This window comes from Euprymna scolopes, chromosome 30 (genome assembly GCF_053919585.1).
Source record: "Euprymna scolopes isolate OS-2025 chromosome 30, ASM5391958v1, whole genome shotgun sequence".
Taxonomy (NCBI): Eukaryota; Metazoa; Mollusca; class Cephalopoda; order Sepiida; family Sepiolidae; genus Euprymna; species Euprymna scolopes.
Genome location: NC_136511.1, coordinates 7,762,145 through 7,777,144, shown reverse-complemented (window position 1 = coordinate 7,777,144; position 15,000 = coordinate 7,762,145). Strand labels below are relative to the sequence as shown.

General features: G+C 33.7%; 1 protein-coding gene across 3 annotated transcripts in view; it reads left to right on the top strand.

Moving 5' to 3' along the window:
- The window catches only part of LOC145254646 (protocadherin Fat 4-like), a 1,852,201-nt gene that overhangs the window by 1,163,525 nt on the left and 673,676 nt on the right, over positions 1-15,000 (top strand). For all 3 annotated transcript variants that reach the window (XM_080113277.1, XM_080113278.1, XM_080113279.1), the window contains one exon: positions 6,480-6,572. The gene's annotated coding sequence lies outside the window, so the exon portion shown is untranslated. The remainder of the gene's footprint in view (positions 1-6,479; positions 6,573-15,000) is intronic.

The following is a 15,000-nucleotide window of genomic DNA, read 5'->3' as shown; positions in this document are numbered from 1 at the left end:
GATTTAAGGTAAACCATTGAGACGGAGACGTAATGAACCAGTCGGTCTGATTAAATCAGAAATGGAGGAAGAAAGAGCTCCACTCTTCACCCATTTGACCAGACGTCTTTGGAATCTAGATTCAATAGATACAGTAGAGTCGTGTGTCTCTACCGGACCTAGCTGTTCAAATTTAGAGGTGTCATTGAGAATTATCATCATTTTATTGATATAATCCTGGTGGTCAAGTATAACAACACCAGAGCCTTTGTCCGGTTTAGTGATAGTAAGAGATTTATTCTGGCGTAGTGTTTTAATAACATGGAAATGTTTATTTCGCCATTTGGATTCACTAACCGAGACTGGTGAACCTGCATATGAATGAGCAATATCATTCAATTTCGCCTTAAGGCCACTCACCTTACTGTCGGAAACGGGGGAAAGTCTTGCTAATTGAACAAAATAGACTTCGAATTCAGAATAAATCTCTTCACGTTTGGGGTTAGAAGGGGGAATGCAGAAATCCAACCCATGGGAAAGTATATTTAATTCGAATTGGCACAACTGCGAGGAAGAGATATTAAGGACATTTCTAGAAATAAAATTCAGAGTACTTCCTTCTCAAGTACGCCAGATCACAAGAATGTTTAGACAAAAAATTGGAGATAAATACATCTTCAATCTTAAAATGTAAATTAGCTCTTTTTATTTTAAACAAAATAAAAGAGGGATATACTTTATTGCTCTGGCACATATATAAAAAGGATTGGTTCATCTGCATAGTTCTTATTTTACTCCTAATTTTCAACAATGAATTTAATCCATTGATTAATTCAAGTGGGTACCTAGTCTTAAGATATTTACATATTTTTTATGGGGTACAAAATTTTATTATGGTTATGTAAAGACTAAATTTAAACTTGTTCGACATTTTAGATTGTGAAATTAAAAAATAAAAAATGAATGTGTCAGCTGACCGGTTTCGAAGCTCGCTCAACAGAGTTAAAATCGAGCTTAATTACGTTTTAAAAAGAAAATACTTGAGAAGGAAGTACTCTGAATTATGGAGAAATTATGTAGGCAGTTTATCCTTGTTTGATAAAATATGATTTATTCGTTATGTTGCAAGAATACATGAACGCAGCCTTTCCAGGTTGAAGTCAAAACATCAGAATAAATTGCAACATTTAATATTTAAAAAATTTGGTTGCTCGACTAGCCCGGATATTTCTAGAAACGTCCTTAATATCTCTTCCTCGCAGTTGTCCCAACTCGAATTGAATATACTTTCCCATGGGTTGGATTTCTGCACTCCCCCTTCTAACCCCAAACGTGAAGAGATTTATTCTGAATTCGAAGTCTATTTTGCTCAATTAGCAAGACTTTCCCCTGTTTACGACAGTAAGGTGAGTGACCTTAAGGCGAAATTGAATGATATTGCTCATTCATATGCAGGTTCACACCGCAGCTACATTTAAATAAATGTATTCTTGCAACATAACGAATAAATCGTATTTTATCAAACAAGGATAAACTGCCTATATAATTTCTCCATAATTCAGAGTACTCCCTTCTCAAGTATTTTATTTTTAAAACGTAATTAAGCTCGATTTTAACTCTGTTGAGCGAGCTTCGAAACCGGTCAGCTGACACATTCATTTTTTATTTTTTAATTTCACAATCTAAAATGTTTTCGAACAAGTTTAAATTTAGTCTTTACATAGCAAAAGTACCTGTCGTTGACTGGGTTCAAAAACAGCCTACAGAAAATGGATTCTGATTTATGAAAGTATGATAAGTTATGAAAAGGAAGGGTTGTAAAGAGATAGCTTCGAATTTGGGGGTATCAAAACCAAAGCAAAATATGATGAAAGTAAAAATAAAATAGGTAAACCACATAATTTATTATACCATACCTGTTCACACTGAAACACTTATCACACTATTCTGTGGATCTATATTAAAAAACCTTGTTAAACTTTGTGACATATTTCCATTCCATGGAGGTCAGGTGCGAACGAACATCCCATAATTTTATTATACCATATTTCTTCAAACTGAAACATAATTATCAAAGTATACTTACGCAGATAGATATGAAAAGTCTTTATTAAAGTTTGTGCATATTTCCATTCTATGGAGGCGAGGCGCGAACGCAGACCCCACAATTTAATTATAATATCCCTATTTAAGTTAAAACATACTTATCAAAGTATTCTTATGTACATCTATATCAAAAACACTTGTAAACGTTTTTTTTTAATTTATAAATTTTTATTTCCATACTCTGTGGACCATGCGCGAACGCAGACCTCACAATTTTAATGAACCTCCGTTGTGCCAGATCAAACATACCCATTCCTGTGTCTCGATACATCTTCTATCATTATATGTGATCAGTTTTCTATAATAGTCAACCATATAGGAGCCTATTCGTGACCAGACACACACACACACACACACACACACAGACGTTAAGCTTTATATATATATATATATATATATATATATATATATATATATATATATATATATATATATATATATATATAAATTGTAAATTTTAAATTATTTAATTATTATTTCATTGTAGTTTTAATACACCTGTTTAAATAGTGTACATACATCCAATTGAATACGCCTTAATACGTGACTAGGTCTCCCCAAACGTAATTTTCTATAAATAGCTAGACGTTTGTAAACCCTTCAGTCAAACAACCGCCTGACGACGACTTAGGTTTTAGTAGAAAGCGCTAACGGAAACAATACAACAACATGTAAGATGACTGTAAACGTGATAAAAGCCATTTCCAAAATTTGTTAAATTATTCCTAAGAAAAGTATTGAATTTCCTCACCATGACTCAAAATCATTTTGCGAAAGTAACGTGATATTTGCTTTTAATTAAAATTAGGTTTTACGTTCAAATTATACATTAGAAATATTTGTGAAGACTAATTTCTTATATTAATTTAAAGAAATTAGATTCATCACGTTTTGCTTCAAAATCTTCACACACACACACACATATATAGAGAGAGAGAGAGCGAGAATTTCAGGTTAATATTTTCCAGAGGTAAAGTAACCAATGAAGTTTTAACGAGGTTCATACAATAGTGCTCAATACCGAAGTAGGGCAAGATATACTTTTTACTTGTTTTACATAAACATTAATATGTCGCTACACATTCATGAGCATGTTTTGGTCAGCCAGTTACAAGTAACAAAAGCATCTTTCCATTACAGACTAAGCTTTTGTATAAGCAATATCGCCTGAAGAGGTTTCTATTTACTAGTAACTGGCTGATCGAAACATGCTCATGAATGTGTAGCAACATATGTATAGCAGCTTATGTAAAACAAATGAAAGTATATATATATATATATATATATATATATATATATATATATATATATATATATATATATATATTTAAAGTGATGGTTGTGTAGTTCCAACGAGAGAAAAAATATATATTTAAAAGAGTGTAGCCATCAACAATTGTGGGTTTTTTTTAAAAGGTTTTTATCATATTTTTATTTTAAAATATTTTTATAACGCGTTTCGAGCTTAGGGTGTGCTCTCTTCAGATATTTTCGTAAAAAGTTTTTCTTTAAAATGGCAGTTTGTAGAATTGCCTCCTCTGATATTAAATATGTTTTTCAGAGTGATGCGATGCGTGTGTTCAGTGTTCAGACATTCTGTCTCCAACTGTAAGTGTTCACAGTGTCCGGTCAAAGTTAGTTTCAAAGAGTGTTTTTTAGTCCATATGGTGAAGGTCTTTATGGCTTTTTTAGGGTTCTTTTTAAAGACATTCTTTCCCCATGTATAGCATACACTCACACACAATCACATACGCATACATATACATTCATGTACATGTACACATGCACACGCACACGTACGCAGGCACACACACATACACACACGTACATACATAGAAATATATGTAGGAGCATACATATATACACATATACATACCCACCTACACACTCACACACGTACTCGCATACATCCACCGCTAACAATTATTTTTATTTTTTTATTTTTTTATTTTATATATATATATATATATACTTTTTTTTTTTTCCCCCCAAAACACGCATGTATATATGCGCTTAATCATTCAGACATACGTACACGCACCCACACACACACAAGTAAGTTGGAGAATAGGTAGAAGATATATATACACACACATACACGCACATACACACATATATGTACACACATATATGTATGTGCACATACACTCACAAACATCCACATACTATGTAGGCACACACACATGCACACACACAGTATGTGAGTGTATGCTATACATGGGGAAAGAAAGTCTTTAAAAAGAACCCTAAAAAAGCCATAAAGACCTTCACCATATGGACTAAAAAACATTCTTTGAAACTAACTTTGACCGGACACTGTGAACACTTACAGTTGGAGACAGAATGTCTGAACACTGAACACACGCATCGCATCACTCTGAAAAACATATTTAATATCAGCAGAGGCAATTCTACAAACTGCCATTTTAAAGAAAAACTTTTTACGAAAATATCTGAAGAGAGCACACCCTAAGCTCAAAACGCGTTATAAAAATATTTTAAAATAAAAATATGATGAAAACCTTTAAAAAAAACCCACAATTGTTGATGGCTACACTCTTTTAAATATATATATATATATATATATATATATATATATATATATATATATATATATATATATATATATATAACTCAGTACATTCCAGCTCTAGTGAGAGTTAGCTCATTGGTAGAGCTTCAGACTGCTGATCCTGGGATCATGGTTTTGGATCTTACAAGGTTCGGCCACGCTGAGGATCGTAGACGACGAAGCACATCTTTGTGGATATTTTAATTTGGAAAACCAAAAAAAATCTTTATATGTTCATCAACATTTAGCTTTTAATTTTCGAAGACTTTCTCGAGATAACTGATTTGAAGAAAAACGTGAAAACAATATTAGCATACATATCACTAGTGTGCCATGACGTGTAAACGGAAAGAGAAAGAAGGAAAATAATACTGCTGCTATCAACATGCAAAGAAAAAGAGGGAGAAAAACCCAACTGTCACTACTAACTTCGTGGCTCCATGAAGCCACCATTGGTCCATGCATGGAGTATTGCTGCCATATTTGGGCCGGTGCATCTGCTACTAGTCTCTCACTCCTCGACAAGGTACAGGTAAGGGTCACCAACCTAATAGGTCCCACACTGTCAACTACACTTCAGTGTCTATCCCATCAATGAAATGCTCCATCAACAGAATGTTGCATCCCTCTGCCTGTTTTACAAGTATTTTAATGAATGTGCTCCGATGAACTACAAGCCCTTGTATCCCCTCGACGTAAATACTCCCGACAAACCTGAGAAGAAACAAAATTCCACCCCTACACTATAGAGATCCCTAGATCCCGGAAAACCTGCGAGACTTTGGAATTCCCTCCCGGTTCCCTGTTTCCCTGACTGTACTGATATGCAGAAGTTCATGCGTCATGTGAACAGGCATCTTGCTGCTCAACATCAATATATTACATATGAAAGAGTCTGCTGTGGAATTTCCGCACGCCTGTGGGACTCTGTTCCGTCTGCCTGCTTCCCACCTGACTACAACCTGGATGTCTTCAAGGCCAGCATAAACAAATTCCTAATGAACCGCCACCTCAAGTAAACACTTCAATAACTCTCCAAACTAACGTACTGTACTTGCAATAACCCTTATCCCTGAGTGGCTTCCGGGCCTTGATAAGTGGTGACCACCGTGTAAAAAAAAAAAAAAAGGTTCCACGAGTAAAATAATAATGCCATTGAGGCGATTATAGGCCAAATTGAGATCATTACATAAACATCGATGCTAAAGGTTAAGTTTTTTTAAGACGTCTATGATAAGTCAGGTTCCATAGTTCTTGCACGATTCGAGTAGCCAGCTGCTAAACTCTTTCCAAATGCCGGATATTTGTGTATTATTCAAGGAGTAGAGGCATGGACACCGTATTCTAGCATTGGCCTTATGAAGCCGGCATAAAATGGTGAAAAATATTGCAAAAAGGTGTTGTATTAGAAATAGGGTGCGTCATGTTTTGCTTGCTGGAGTCTGAATGTAAGTTTACTTACTTTTTTAATGTTTATAGTGAACCATGATACTTTCAGACTCTGTGATCAATAGCTGTAATCGCGATGGCATCACATACGCTCAGTTAAATTCTTAATTATTTATTTTTTTCTTTTTCCAAAATTTAAAAATACAAAATCTCTTTCATGTCTGCATTTTGCATTTGATCGAACTGTATCCACACATTTAAAATTTCTCAGGAAAATAACTAAAATTAGTCGACGAACTTTAGTCACGCAATTTTAAATGACTGGCTTTTTCAGCCCTTTTGTATTTATTTAAAAATTCAATTTTCTTACAGATATTCGTTTTTCTTGGAGGTCAGACTTGAGTAATATTGACCTTTGCGTTCTTTCTTGCAGTGAGACTCATCCAGCCTCCTCCTGAGTGCTGCATCATCAGACACATCGACTTGGCTACCCTTGGCATTACCACTAGCATGAGTTGCATGTTTTGTAAGTATTGCCTATTAAATTATCCATTAAATTACCTATTAAATTATTCATTAAATTGTCATTAAATTACCTATTAAATTATCCATTAAATTATCCATTAAATTGTCTATTAAATTACCTATTATCTGATTAGACAGTTATTCTAGTATATACTAACACGCCGTCCAGTGCTGCCCAGTCGTGAAATACACGTAAATATGATATTTTAGTTTATGCAGATTTCATATTTATTATCATAGAATCAATTCTCTATTGATTATTATATTGTACCCAATATATAGTAGTGATTTCAAAAGCTTTAAAAAGAAATATGACTTGAGTGCTATCAGCTAGAATCGAACCCAAAACATTTAGGTATCAGATAAGTACTGTATTTAAAAACTTATGTATTAGTCAAAACATTGAGTCCGATGATTCTTTACGGTAAAATCGTGCAGGCGTCTTATTTAGGTTGAAATGTGTATGCGTTTTTATTTATTTACTAGTAGGGGTATCCGGCGTTGCCCGAGTGTTTGTTTCCGGGACGGGGGGAGGAGTTTTAAAAAATGTTATGGTAGGTAAGTGGGAAGGATCAAACCCGGAGTCATGAGTAAAAGTAGGAAAATAAAGTGTGAAAAAAAAAACAAAAAAAAAAAACATCTGCAACGTTAACAGTTCGGCCACCAAGAAAAGTCCATTCCAGTTGTTTAGGAAAAAAAAAAAAAAAAAAACGACTACGGTAGGTCGGCGCGAACGTGAAAATATAATGTGAATTGTCCAGCACGCTTACCACTACGCCACAGAGCACTGCAGCTTAGTTTAGTGATTTTAAATAACTTCACATGAAAGAACTACGAAGCCAAACCGGTGTTCTCCTCTCAAGTGTTCCTTGTGAACGATCCCCAAACGGTGTTAAGTCGTGGCAGGGGGAGGAGGAATTTATAAGAGAGAAAATATTTTACCACTTCCATTGATCTTAACCGATTTTGGCCGTGACTTCTCAGCAGAAAAAGTATAGAAATCTAAGATTATCGAGGAATTTGATAAATAATAAGCCTATAACACACCTCAGATATTGTTCTGCCGTTTGTGCATATTATATTTGCATGAAATATCTTGATTTTTAATCCTATTAAGGTCAAAATCAGACGAGAAAAAATGAGTTCATTTTATTTATATAGAGAAGAGAAGATATATATATATATATATATATATATATATATATATAATTCAAACTATACCGTGTTTGAATATATGGTTAAGTGGCAGTTTTAGATTAAGAACTCACTCACTTTTAGACCAAATTTCAATTATTACAGTTTATAGATCACCTTCTTAGTTTTATTGTGCAAAAAAATTTACAATTTTCGTTCAGCAAAATTATGACGAATTTATTGGTTTTTAAACTCGTAAAAAAACGTAAGGAGGTAAGCAACGTTTTTTATGAGTTGTTTCCATAGCAACCACGTGGCTTCAGCGACTACTGTTGCTACTAATTCACCGCTCTCTCGCGAAAAGAGAAGTAAGAAGTGAAACAGAGAGAATGAAAGAATGAAAGGGAGATAATTGGGGGATTTTATTGAAAGCAGACAAGTGCCGTACATTGTTATTGCATATGTGTATGTTATGTTTATGGGGGCAAAAAATAAGACTCAAATTAAACAAAAACAAGTGGATTTACTGGAAGCCTGAAAAAATCATGGAATCCAATAGAAAAATGCGAGCATGAAAAGATTAAACATGGAAGGGTAAAGACCTAGTTATTGAAACTGGAAAAGAAAAGGACAAGATATTCTAGTAAAAAATATAATAAATTTATAACTTAAAATATTGCAACATTAAGAATTTTTTAAATTCAATTTATAACATTATATAATCAATTCTTAATACTGCAATATTTTAAGTTATAAATTTATTATATTTTTACTAGAATATCTTGTTCTTTTCTTTTCCAGTTTTAACAACTAGTCCTTTATTTTCCATGTTCAAGCTTAACCATATTACTTTTCATGCTCGCATTTTTCTAATATATATATATATATATATATATATATATATATAAGGCAGTTTGATTTGCGCACTTACACCCATACATATATATCTATAAAAGTTAAAGTGTATGTCTGTCTGTGTGTGTGTGTGTGTGTCTGTCTGGGTACATTTCTCTACACAACAACTCTGTCAATTTTCAATCTACAGGCTCGAAATTTGATATACAGAATACGGAGATTTGAGAAAATCTTTGTAATCCATTTTTGGCTAGAAATTTGGCTGTTAAAGTGTCAAAGTTCAACGATTTGACCTTTGAGAACTCTACCAAACTCCTCCGCCAATTTTGGGTATAAACACTTGAAATCTTAGATATAGGTTCCTTGGACATGGATCTAACTTAATAACTTGATTTGAGCCAAAAACAATAAATGGTAAGGGCTCATAATAGGGGGCAAAGTTTAAAAAGATTTGACCTCTGCGGTCTCTACCAAATTACTAAGACAATTTCTGGTTTAAACATTTGAAATTTTACGTAAAGGGTATTCAGAGATAGCTCAGGCTTTTACATCAGTTTGGGTCCAAAATTTGAACTACCAAAATATAAATATATGTATGTATGTATGTATGTATGTATGTATGTCTGCCTAAAAATTTCGACAGAGGCGACGGATTTTCACAAGATCAGTACTGTTTTGAAGTTCAACTCTTCAGACGACAAATACCGAAAAATTGGCTAAAATATTAATTTTTTTCATCCTCAACTCGGCACTTTTCTACAGGGAAGGTCGCTTTTTTACCCAATATTTTCGAAAGTCATCCCTCTTTTCGATTGTCTAGCCTTAATTTAAACCTACGTCAGTTCTGGTTTGGTGGTGATCGTAACAGCAAAGACGTCACGTTTTTCCCCGTTCTTTTCCTCTTTTGCGTTACGAGATCGAGCCTGCCTTCCTACTAACACTTTTTTTTTTACTCAACATACCCCTCCAAACACCCGAGCAACGCCGAGCACCCATGCTAATATATATATATAAAAGTGAACGTGTCTGTGTGTCTGTCTGTGTACATTTCCCTACGCAATAACTCTGTCAATTTTTAGTCTACAGACTCGAAATTTGATATACAGGGTACTGAGATTCGGGAAAATCTTAGTGGTTGGTTTTCGGCCAGAAATTTAGCTGTTAAGGAGTCAAAGTTCAACGATTTGACCTTTGAGAACTCTACCAAACTCCTCCACCAATTTGGGGTCTAAATCCTTGAAATTTTAGATATAGATTCCTTGGACATGGATCTAACTTAATAACTTGATTTGAGCCCAAAACAATAAATTTAAAGGGGTCATAATAGGGGTCAAAATTAAAAAAATTGACCTTTTTTTTTTTTTTGCTCAGCATACACCTCCAAACACCCGGGCAACGCCGGGTACCCATGCTAGTATATATATATATATATATATATATATAAGATTCAAACAAGTACGCACAGACGGTCACAGCTATATACGAAATTCCAAGATGTTATTTATCTTTGTTTCCACATGTCAAAACGTCCAACTCTTGACAGTATCTGTTTCGTAGTGCAGGAACAATGTAATTATGTTAATTATGAATGTTTCCAGCACAGACTACTCAGGAAAGTAAGAACTCTTTAACGTTTAAAATAAAAGCGCATAATCACATGAATCAAAAAAAATCTAAAGAATACTTGCATCGTATGTTACGACATTAAATCCATTTTTGATTTAAATACATATAGACGTTAAAAAAACATTTAAACAATAAATACAGACGTTCAAAAACATATAAACAGACGTTAAAAACCATTTAAATAATAAATAAAAGGTTAAAGGTTAAAATAATAAATGTTTAAATTTCAACAGTGTTTCTCGCGATTAACGGTAGCCGAATGGATTAGGTCCTTGCTAATGGAGCCAGAAATGGCTTCTGTTGCCAGGTTCGAATCTATCGACTGGTGTTAATCGTGACACCCTGCACTGATTATTTTTGTAAGAATGAAACACTAGTGTCTGCAGGTATTTAATAATTATTAAAGTAAATAATTATATATATATATATATATATATATATATATATATATATATATATATATGATTAGTTTTTTTGGAAAAAGAATTCCAGCAGAGTGCTCAATTAAAAGGAAAATCCAAATTTTAAGAGCGTACTTATATTTTGTGTACAGAAAGTTGTTAGTTGAGACAGGTCATTGGTACCGTCGGTTTCAAGCCCGATAATAAGGCCCGTTTAAGGTATCCTTATCGAGAAACGGGCCTTATTATCGGGCTTGAAACCGACGGTACCAATGACCTGTCTCAACTAACAACTTTCTGTACACAAAATATATATATATATATATATATATATATATATATATATATATATATATATTTGTTTACCGTTTTTTTTTTGGAAAGAATTACCACAAAGTGCTCGATTACAAAGAAAAAACTTTTTTTTCGATATAAGAGCTTAATATTCATTTATTTAAACGTACAGAAGGTCAGAAAAACATTGGTACCGTCGGTTGACTGACGAGAGCCTAACATTAGTTACAATTTACCATTAACTGGCCGCCCTTATGTTCGGCTTGAAACCGACGGTACCAATGTTTTTCTGGCCTTCTGTATACTATATACTATATACTAGACATTTTCCCCTGTTATAAACAAATAAAAGGTATAGTATGTGCTTTATGCTAAATCGATGGTTGAATATGTTTAAATTTGTGTTCATTTTTGCACAAAATACTAATCCTATTAATCCCTAATTCTTAATTGAATGGATACCATAATACTTTGTTTACTGCGCTGTATAATAATAAAGATGTCTACAAAATTTCTTTTAGATCGGTCCAGTTGTTTCTGAATAAAAGTAGAAAGTAGATTTAATATTGTATATCATCTTCATCATCATCATCTTGCTTTGCTAACTCACTTTTTTCTGATCCAAACAATCCAATCAGAGTTCAATATACTTTGTAGTTTGTTTTCTTTTCGTTCATTAATACGAATAATCTTTTTTCGTTCATTAATACGAATAATTAATCTCGTTTCGAAATGTTTTTTTTTTATATTTAGCATCATTTTTATTTTATTTTGAATCTTTGACATAATTATTGATTTTACTAATCAAAAAATGCAATTGTAAATTCTTCAGAACAATGTGATTTTTTTTTTCAACGAATATTGGAAATATGTATTTTTGCAAAAACTAACGTTTGTTTTTGCGAATATTATGGAAACTCATTACAATTGACTATCGATTTGTACTTTGAAGTCAATGAAAACACGTGATTACACTTGCTTTTTCTAAAAATTTATTTATTTATTTGTAAAGATGGTACATTGCTTGCAACAACAATGCAATTCGCTTTTCAGTTTTGTAATTTACTAATTTTTTAAAATTAAATTTATAATACATTTGCTGTACCCAGTTGGTATTGCTCCGAAGTCTTTGTACTTTTATTTTTTTTAAAGTTGGTATTGCCCAAGAGTCTTTTATTTTCATTTTGTATTGTATTTTTTTTGTTTTAAAGCTATGGCGTTTTTTTTTTTTGTTTTTTTTTGCTATTTTTAAAATATTTTTTTAATACCAAATTAATGAGATGATTTATAATGATGATTTTAAGATAATGTTTTTTTTTAATGAAATTAATAAAAATTTTTACCCTGATGTATGTCTTCGAAGTGGCTTAATAAATAAGACAAACACATATTGTTGAAAGAAGAATAAGATTATATTACAGTTAGATCACCGAAATCAAGCAACGTTGAGCCTGATCAGCATTAAAATGGGTGACCATTTGGGAATTTCAGGTACGGTATGTGCTCTCTGCTTATCTCAACATTATTTTCAGTCATCCTGGTCCTCTCCTTGCCACTGGACCCAAGCAATGCCAATTCAAGAGAGGTGTGGTTCAGGATTGCTCAACCCTTGCCTCATAATTACACGTGCAGCTACTCTTAAAGTGAGTATCCATTGTCTTTCGAGACATGAACGAAGGCTTCTGCAGGAAGTCACTAATGTATCTTCTGCTACTCGACTTACTGTCAAAGTATAGGAAGAGGCCATTTTGTAATTAAATAAGGATCAGAGCACAACACATCAATACAGGGTCTGCCATAAGTAATTATAATTGACCGCATTTTCATGAGATCGGACGCGTTTTGAAGCTCAACCCTTCGGACGACAAATATCGAAATATTTGGTTAAGCATTAATTGCTTCACCCTCAACTGGGCACTTTTCTACAGGGAAGGGGTCGCTTTTTTGCGCCGATATTTTCGAAAGTCATCCCCTCTTTTCGATTCACTAGCCTTAATTTAAACCTTCGCCACTTCCAGTTTGGCGATGGATGCAACGGCAAAGACGTCACGTTTTTTTTGTTTTTGTTTGTTTCATGTTCTTTTCCTCCTTCGGGGTACAGGTTTGAGCCTGCCTCTTACTACCACTTTTTTTTTTTTTTTTTTTTGCTCAACACACACCTCCAAACACTCGGGGGCCACGCCAAGCACCTAGACTTGTAATAAATAAATAAAACAAACACATTGGTTGACAAGAAGAACAACGCTATATTACGGTAATGCAATCTTGATAAATGTAGCTCCTGTTACTCGTTTCCCTTAGTGAATTACAGTCAAAATATTGTACACTTATCGGAAGAATCCATTGTGTATCAAAGTAGAGATGGGATTATATTACAGTAATTTTTATGGCCAAGATCACAATGTAGTATCTGTTCTGATGTTTCACTTCACCTTTTCTGTCCTCGGTCAGTGAGGAAGAAATCCTTCATGACTGAGACAATTTAAATTTTTGTTCCTATCCAGTGCCCCTTTTTGGGGAGCTGGATTTTCCCCACATTAAAAACCGACTTTGTGTCTCTGCCCTCGTGGGGAGGCAGGTAAATAGGAATAATCAAGACAAACACAGTGATATGATTAACAAAAATATGTTACAGAAAATATGCGTTCGATTCTGTGGCCATAACTGCTATTAATAACTGATACAACGCTTAGTCGTGACTGTATTTATTGTGTCTGGGTAAGTTCATAAAATAGGCAGGTCAATTTATATTACAGTAATACAATGTTGCCAGTGTAACTTCTGCTACTCGTCTCCTATTAGACACTTATTAGAAGAGTCCATTATTTGTTTAAATAGGGATGAGACCACAGCAGAAACAACTGGAAGTTCTACATGCTAAGTTCAAGACTTAAAAGCAGAATGCTATGGAGAGTAAAAGTCTGCAAATGGATGTTACCCAAACCAAAGAGATTGAAAAGCTGACAAGAGGAGGAAAGTTCTGCGGATCAATTTGTGAAAAGGGAACTAGGAGCAGGTCAAGTATTTGTAGTAGAGGTAAGCTTTGTATACTCAAGAAATGCAGAAGGTTCAGAGGGGATAAGTAATTTGTTTGCAAAAAGTTTGAGTTGTAAGCCATGTTTAGTTTCAGAACAGTTTCCGATGGTTAGTTGTTCTATACAAGTCCTGAAGTTGACTGGTTCTCAGTAGACAGTTCTTGAGTTGGAAGCCATGTTTAGTTTCAGAACAGTTTCCGATGGTTAGTTGTTCTATACAAGTCCTGGAGATGACCGGTTCTCAGTAGACGGTTGTTTTGTACAGGTTCCTGACTTTATAATCTTGTAGCCACAGAGCAAAAGATTCTTCCCGTGTTGGCGCAAAGAAAACACATGCTAGGTCGCTAAAGAAAAAAGGTTTAATTTTTATGGAGCAATTCTGGTTTCTGATTGGTTGATAGCAAAACGTGAATTTGATTCGTCAGTTCCTAGCAGCATCGTTTATAAATAGAATCTCTCAACTGTGAGGGACCATATCTCATGAATAGTCAAAAATATTGCAACAAATCGTAAGTCAGGAGATGGATGAGAACTCGGATGTGGAGAAAGTATATTTCAATAGTGAAATTATTGAGATTGTCCAGAAGTGGTACCTCGGTACTCGACCATAATTCAGTCCAGATGTTTGTTCGAACCACAAAATGTTCGACAACAAAACGATATTTCCCCTTTTTCTCTCCCTCTTCCTCTCTCTCTCTCTCTCTCTCTCTCTCTCTCTACATATATATATATATATATATATATATATATATATATATATATGATGAAAATAATGGAAATAGTATTCCGACAAAATAGAGAAAATAAAAAGGAACAAACCGTATTATGTGTTCATCAACGTTTCGTCTTTATTTCGAGACTTCGAAATAAAGACGAAACATTGATGAACACATAATACGGTTTGTTCCTTTTTATTTTCTCTCTCTCTCTCTCTCTCTCTATATATATATATATATATATATATATATATATATATATATATATATATATATTATGCTAGGGAGTAAAGAGAATAATAATGACTAGCGGGAGCTGTGGAAATTCCACAGGGGACTCATTCTTATATAATATATTGATGTTGGCA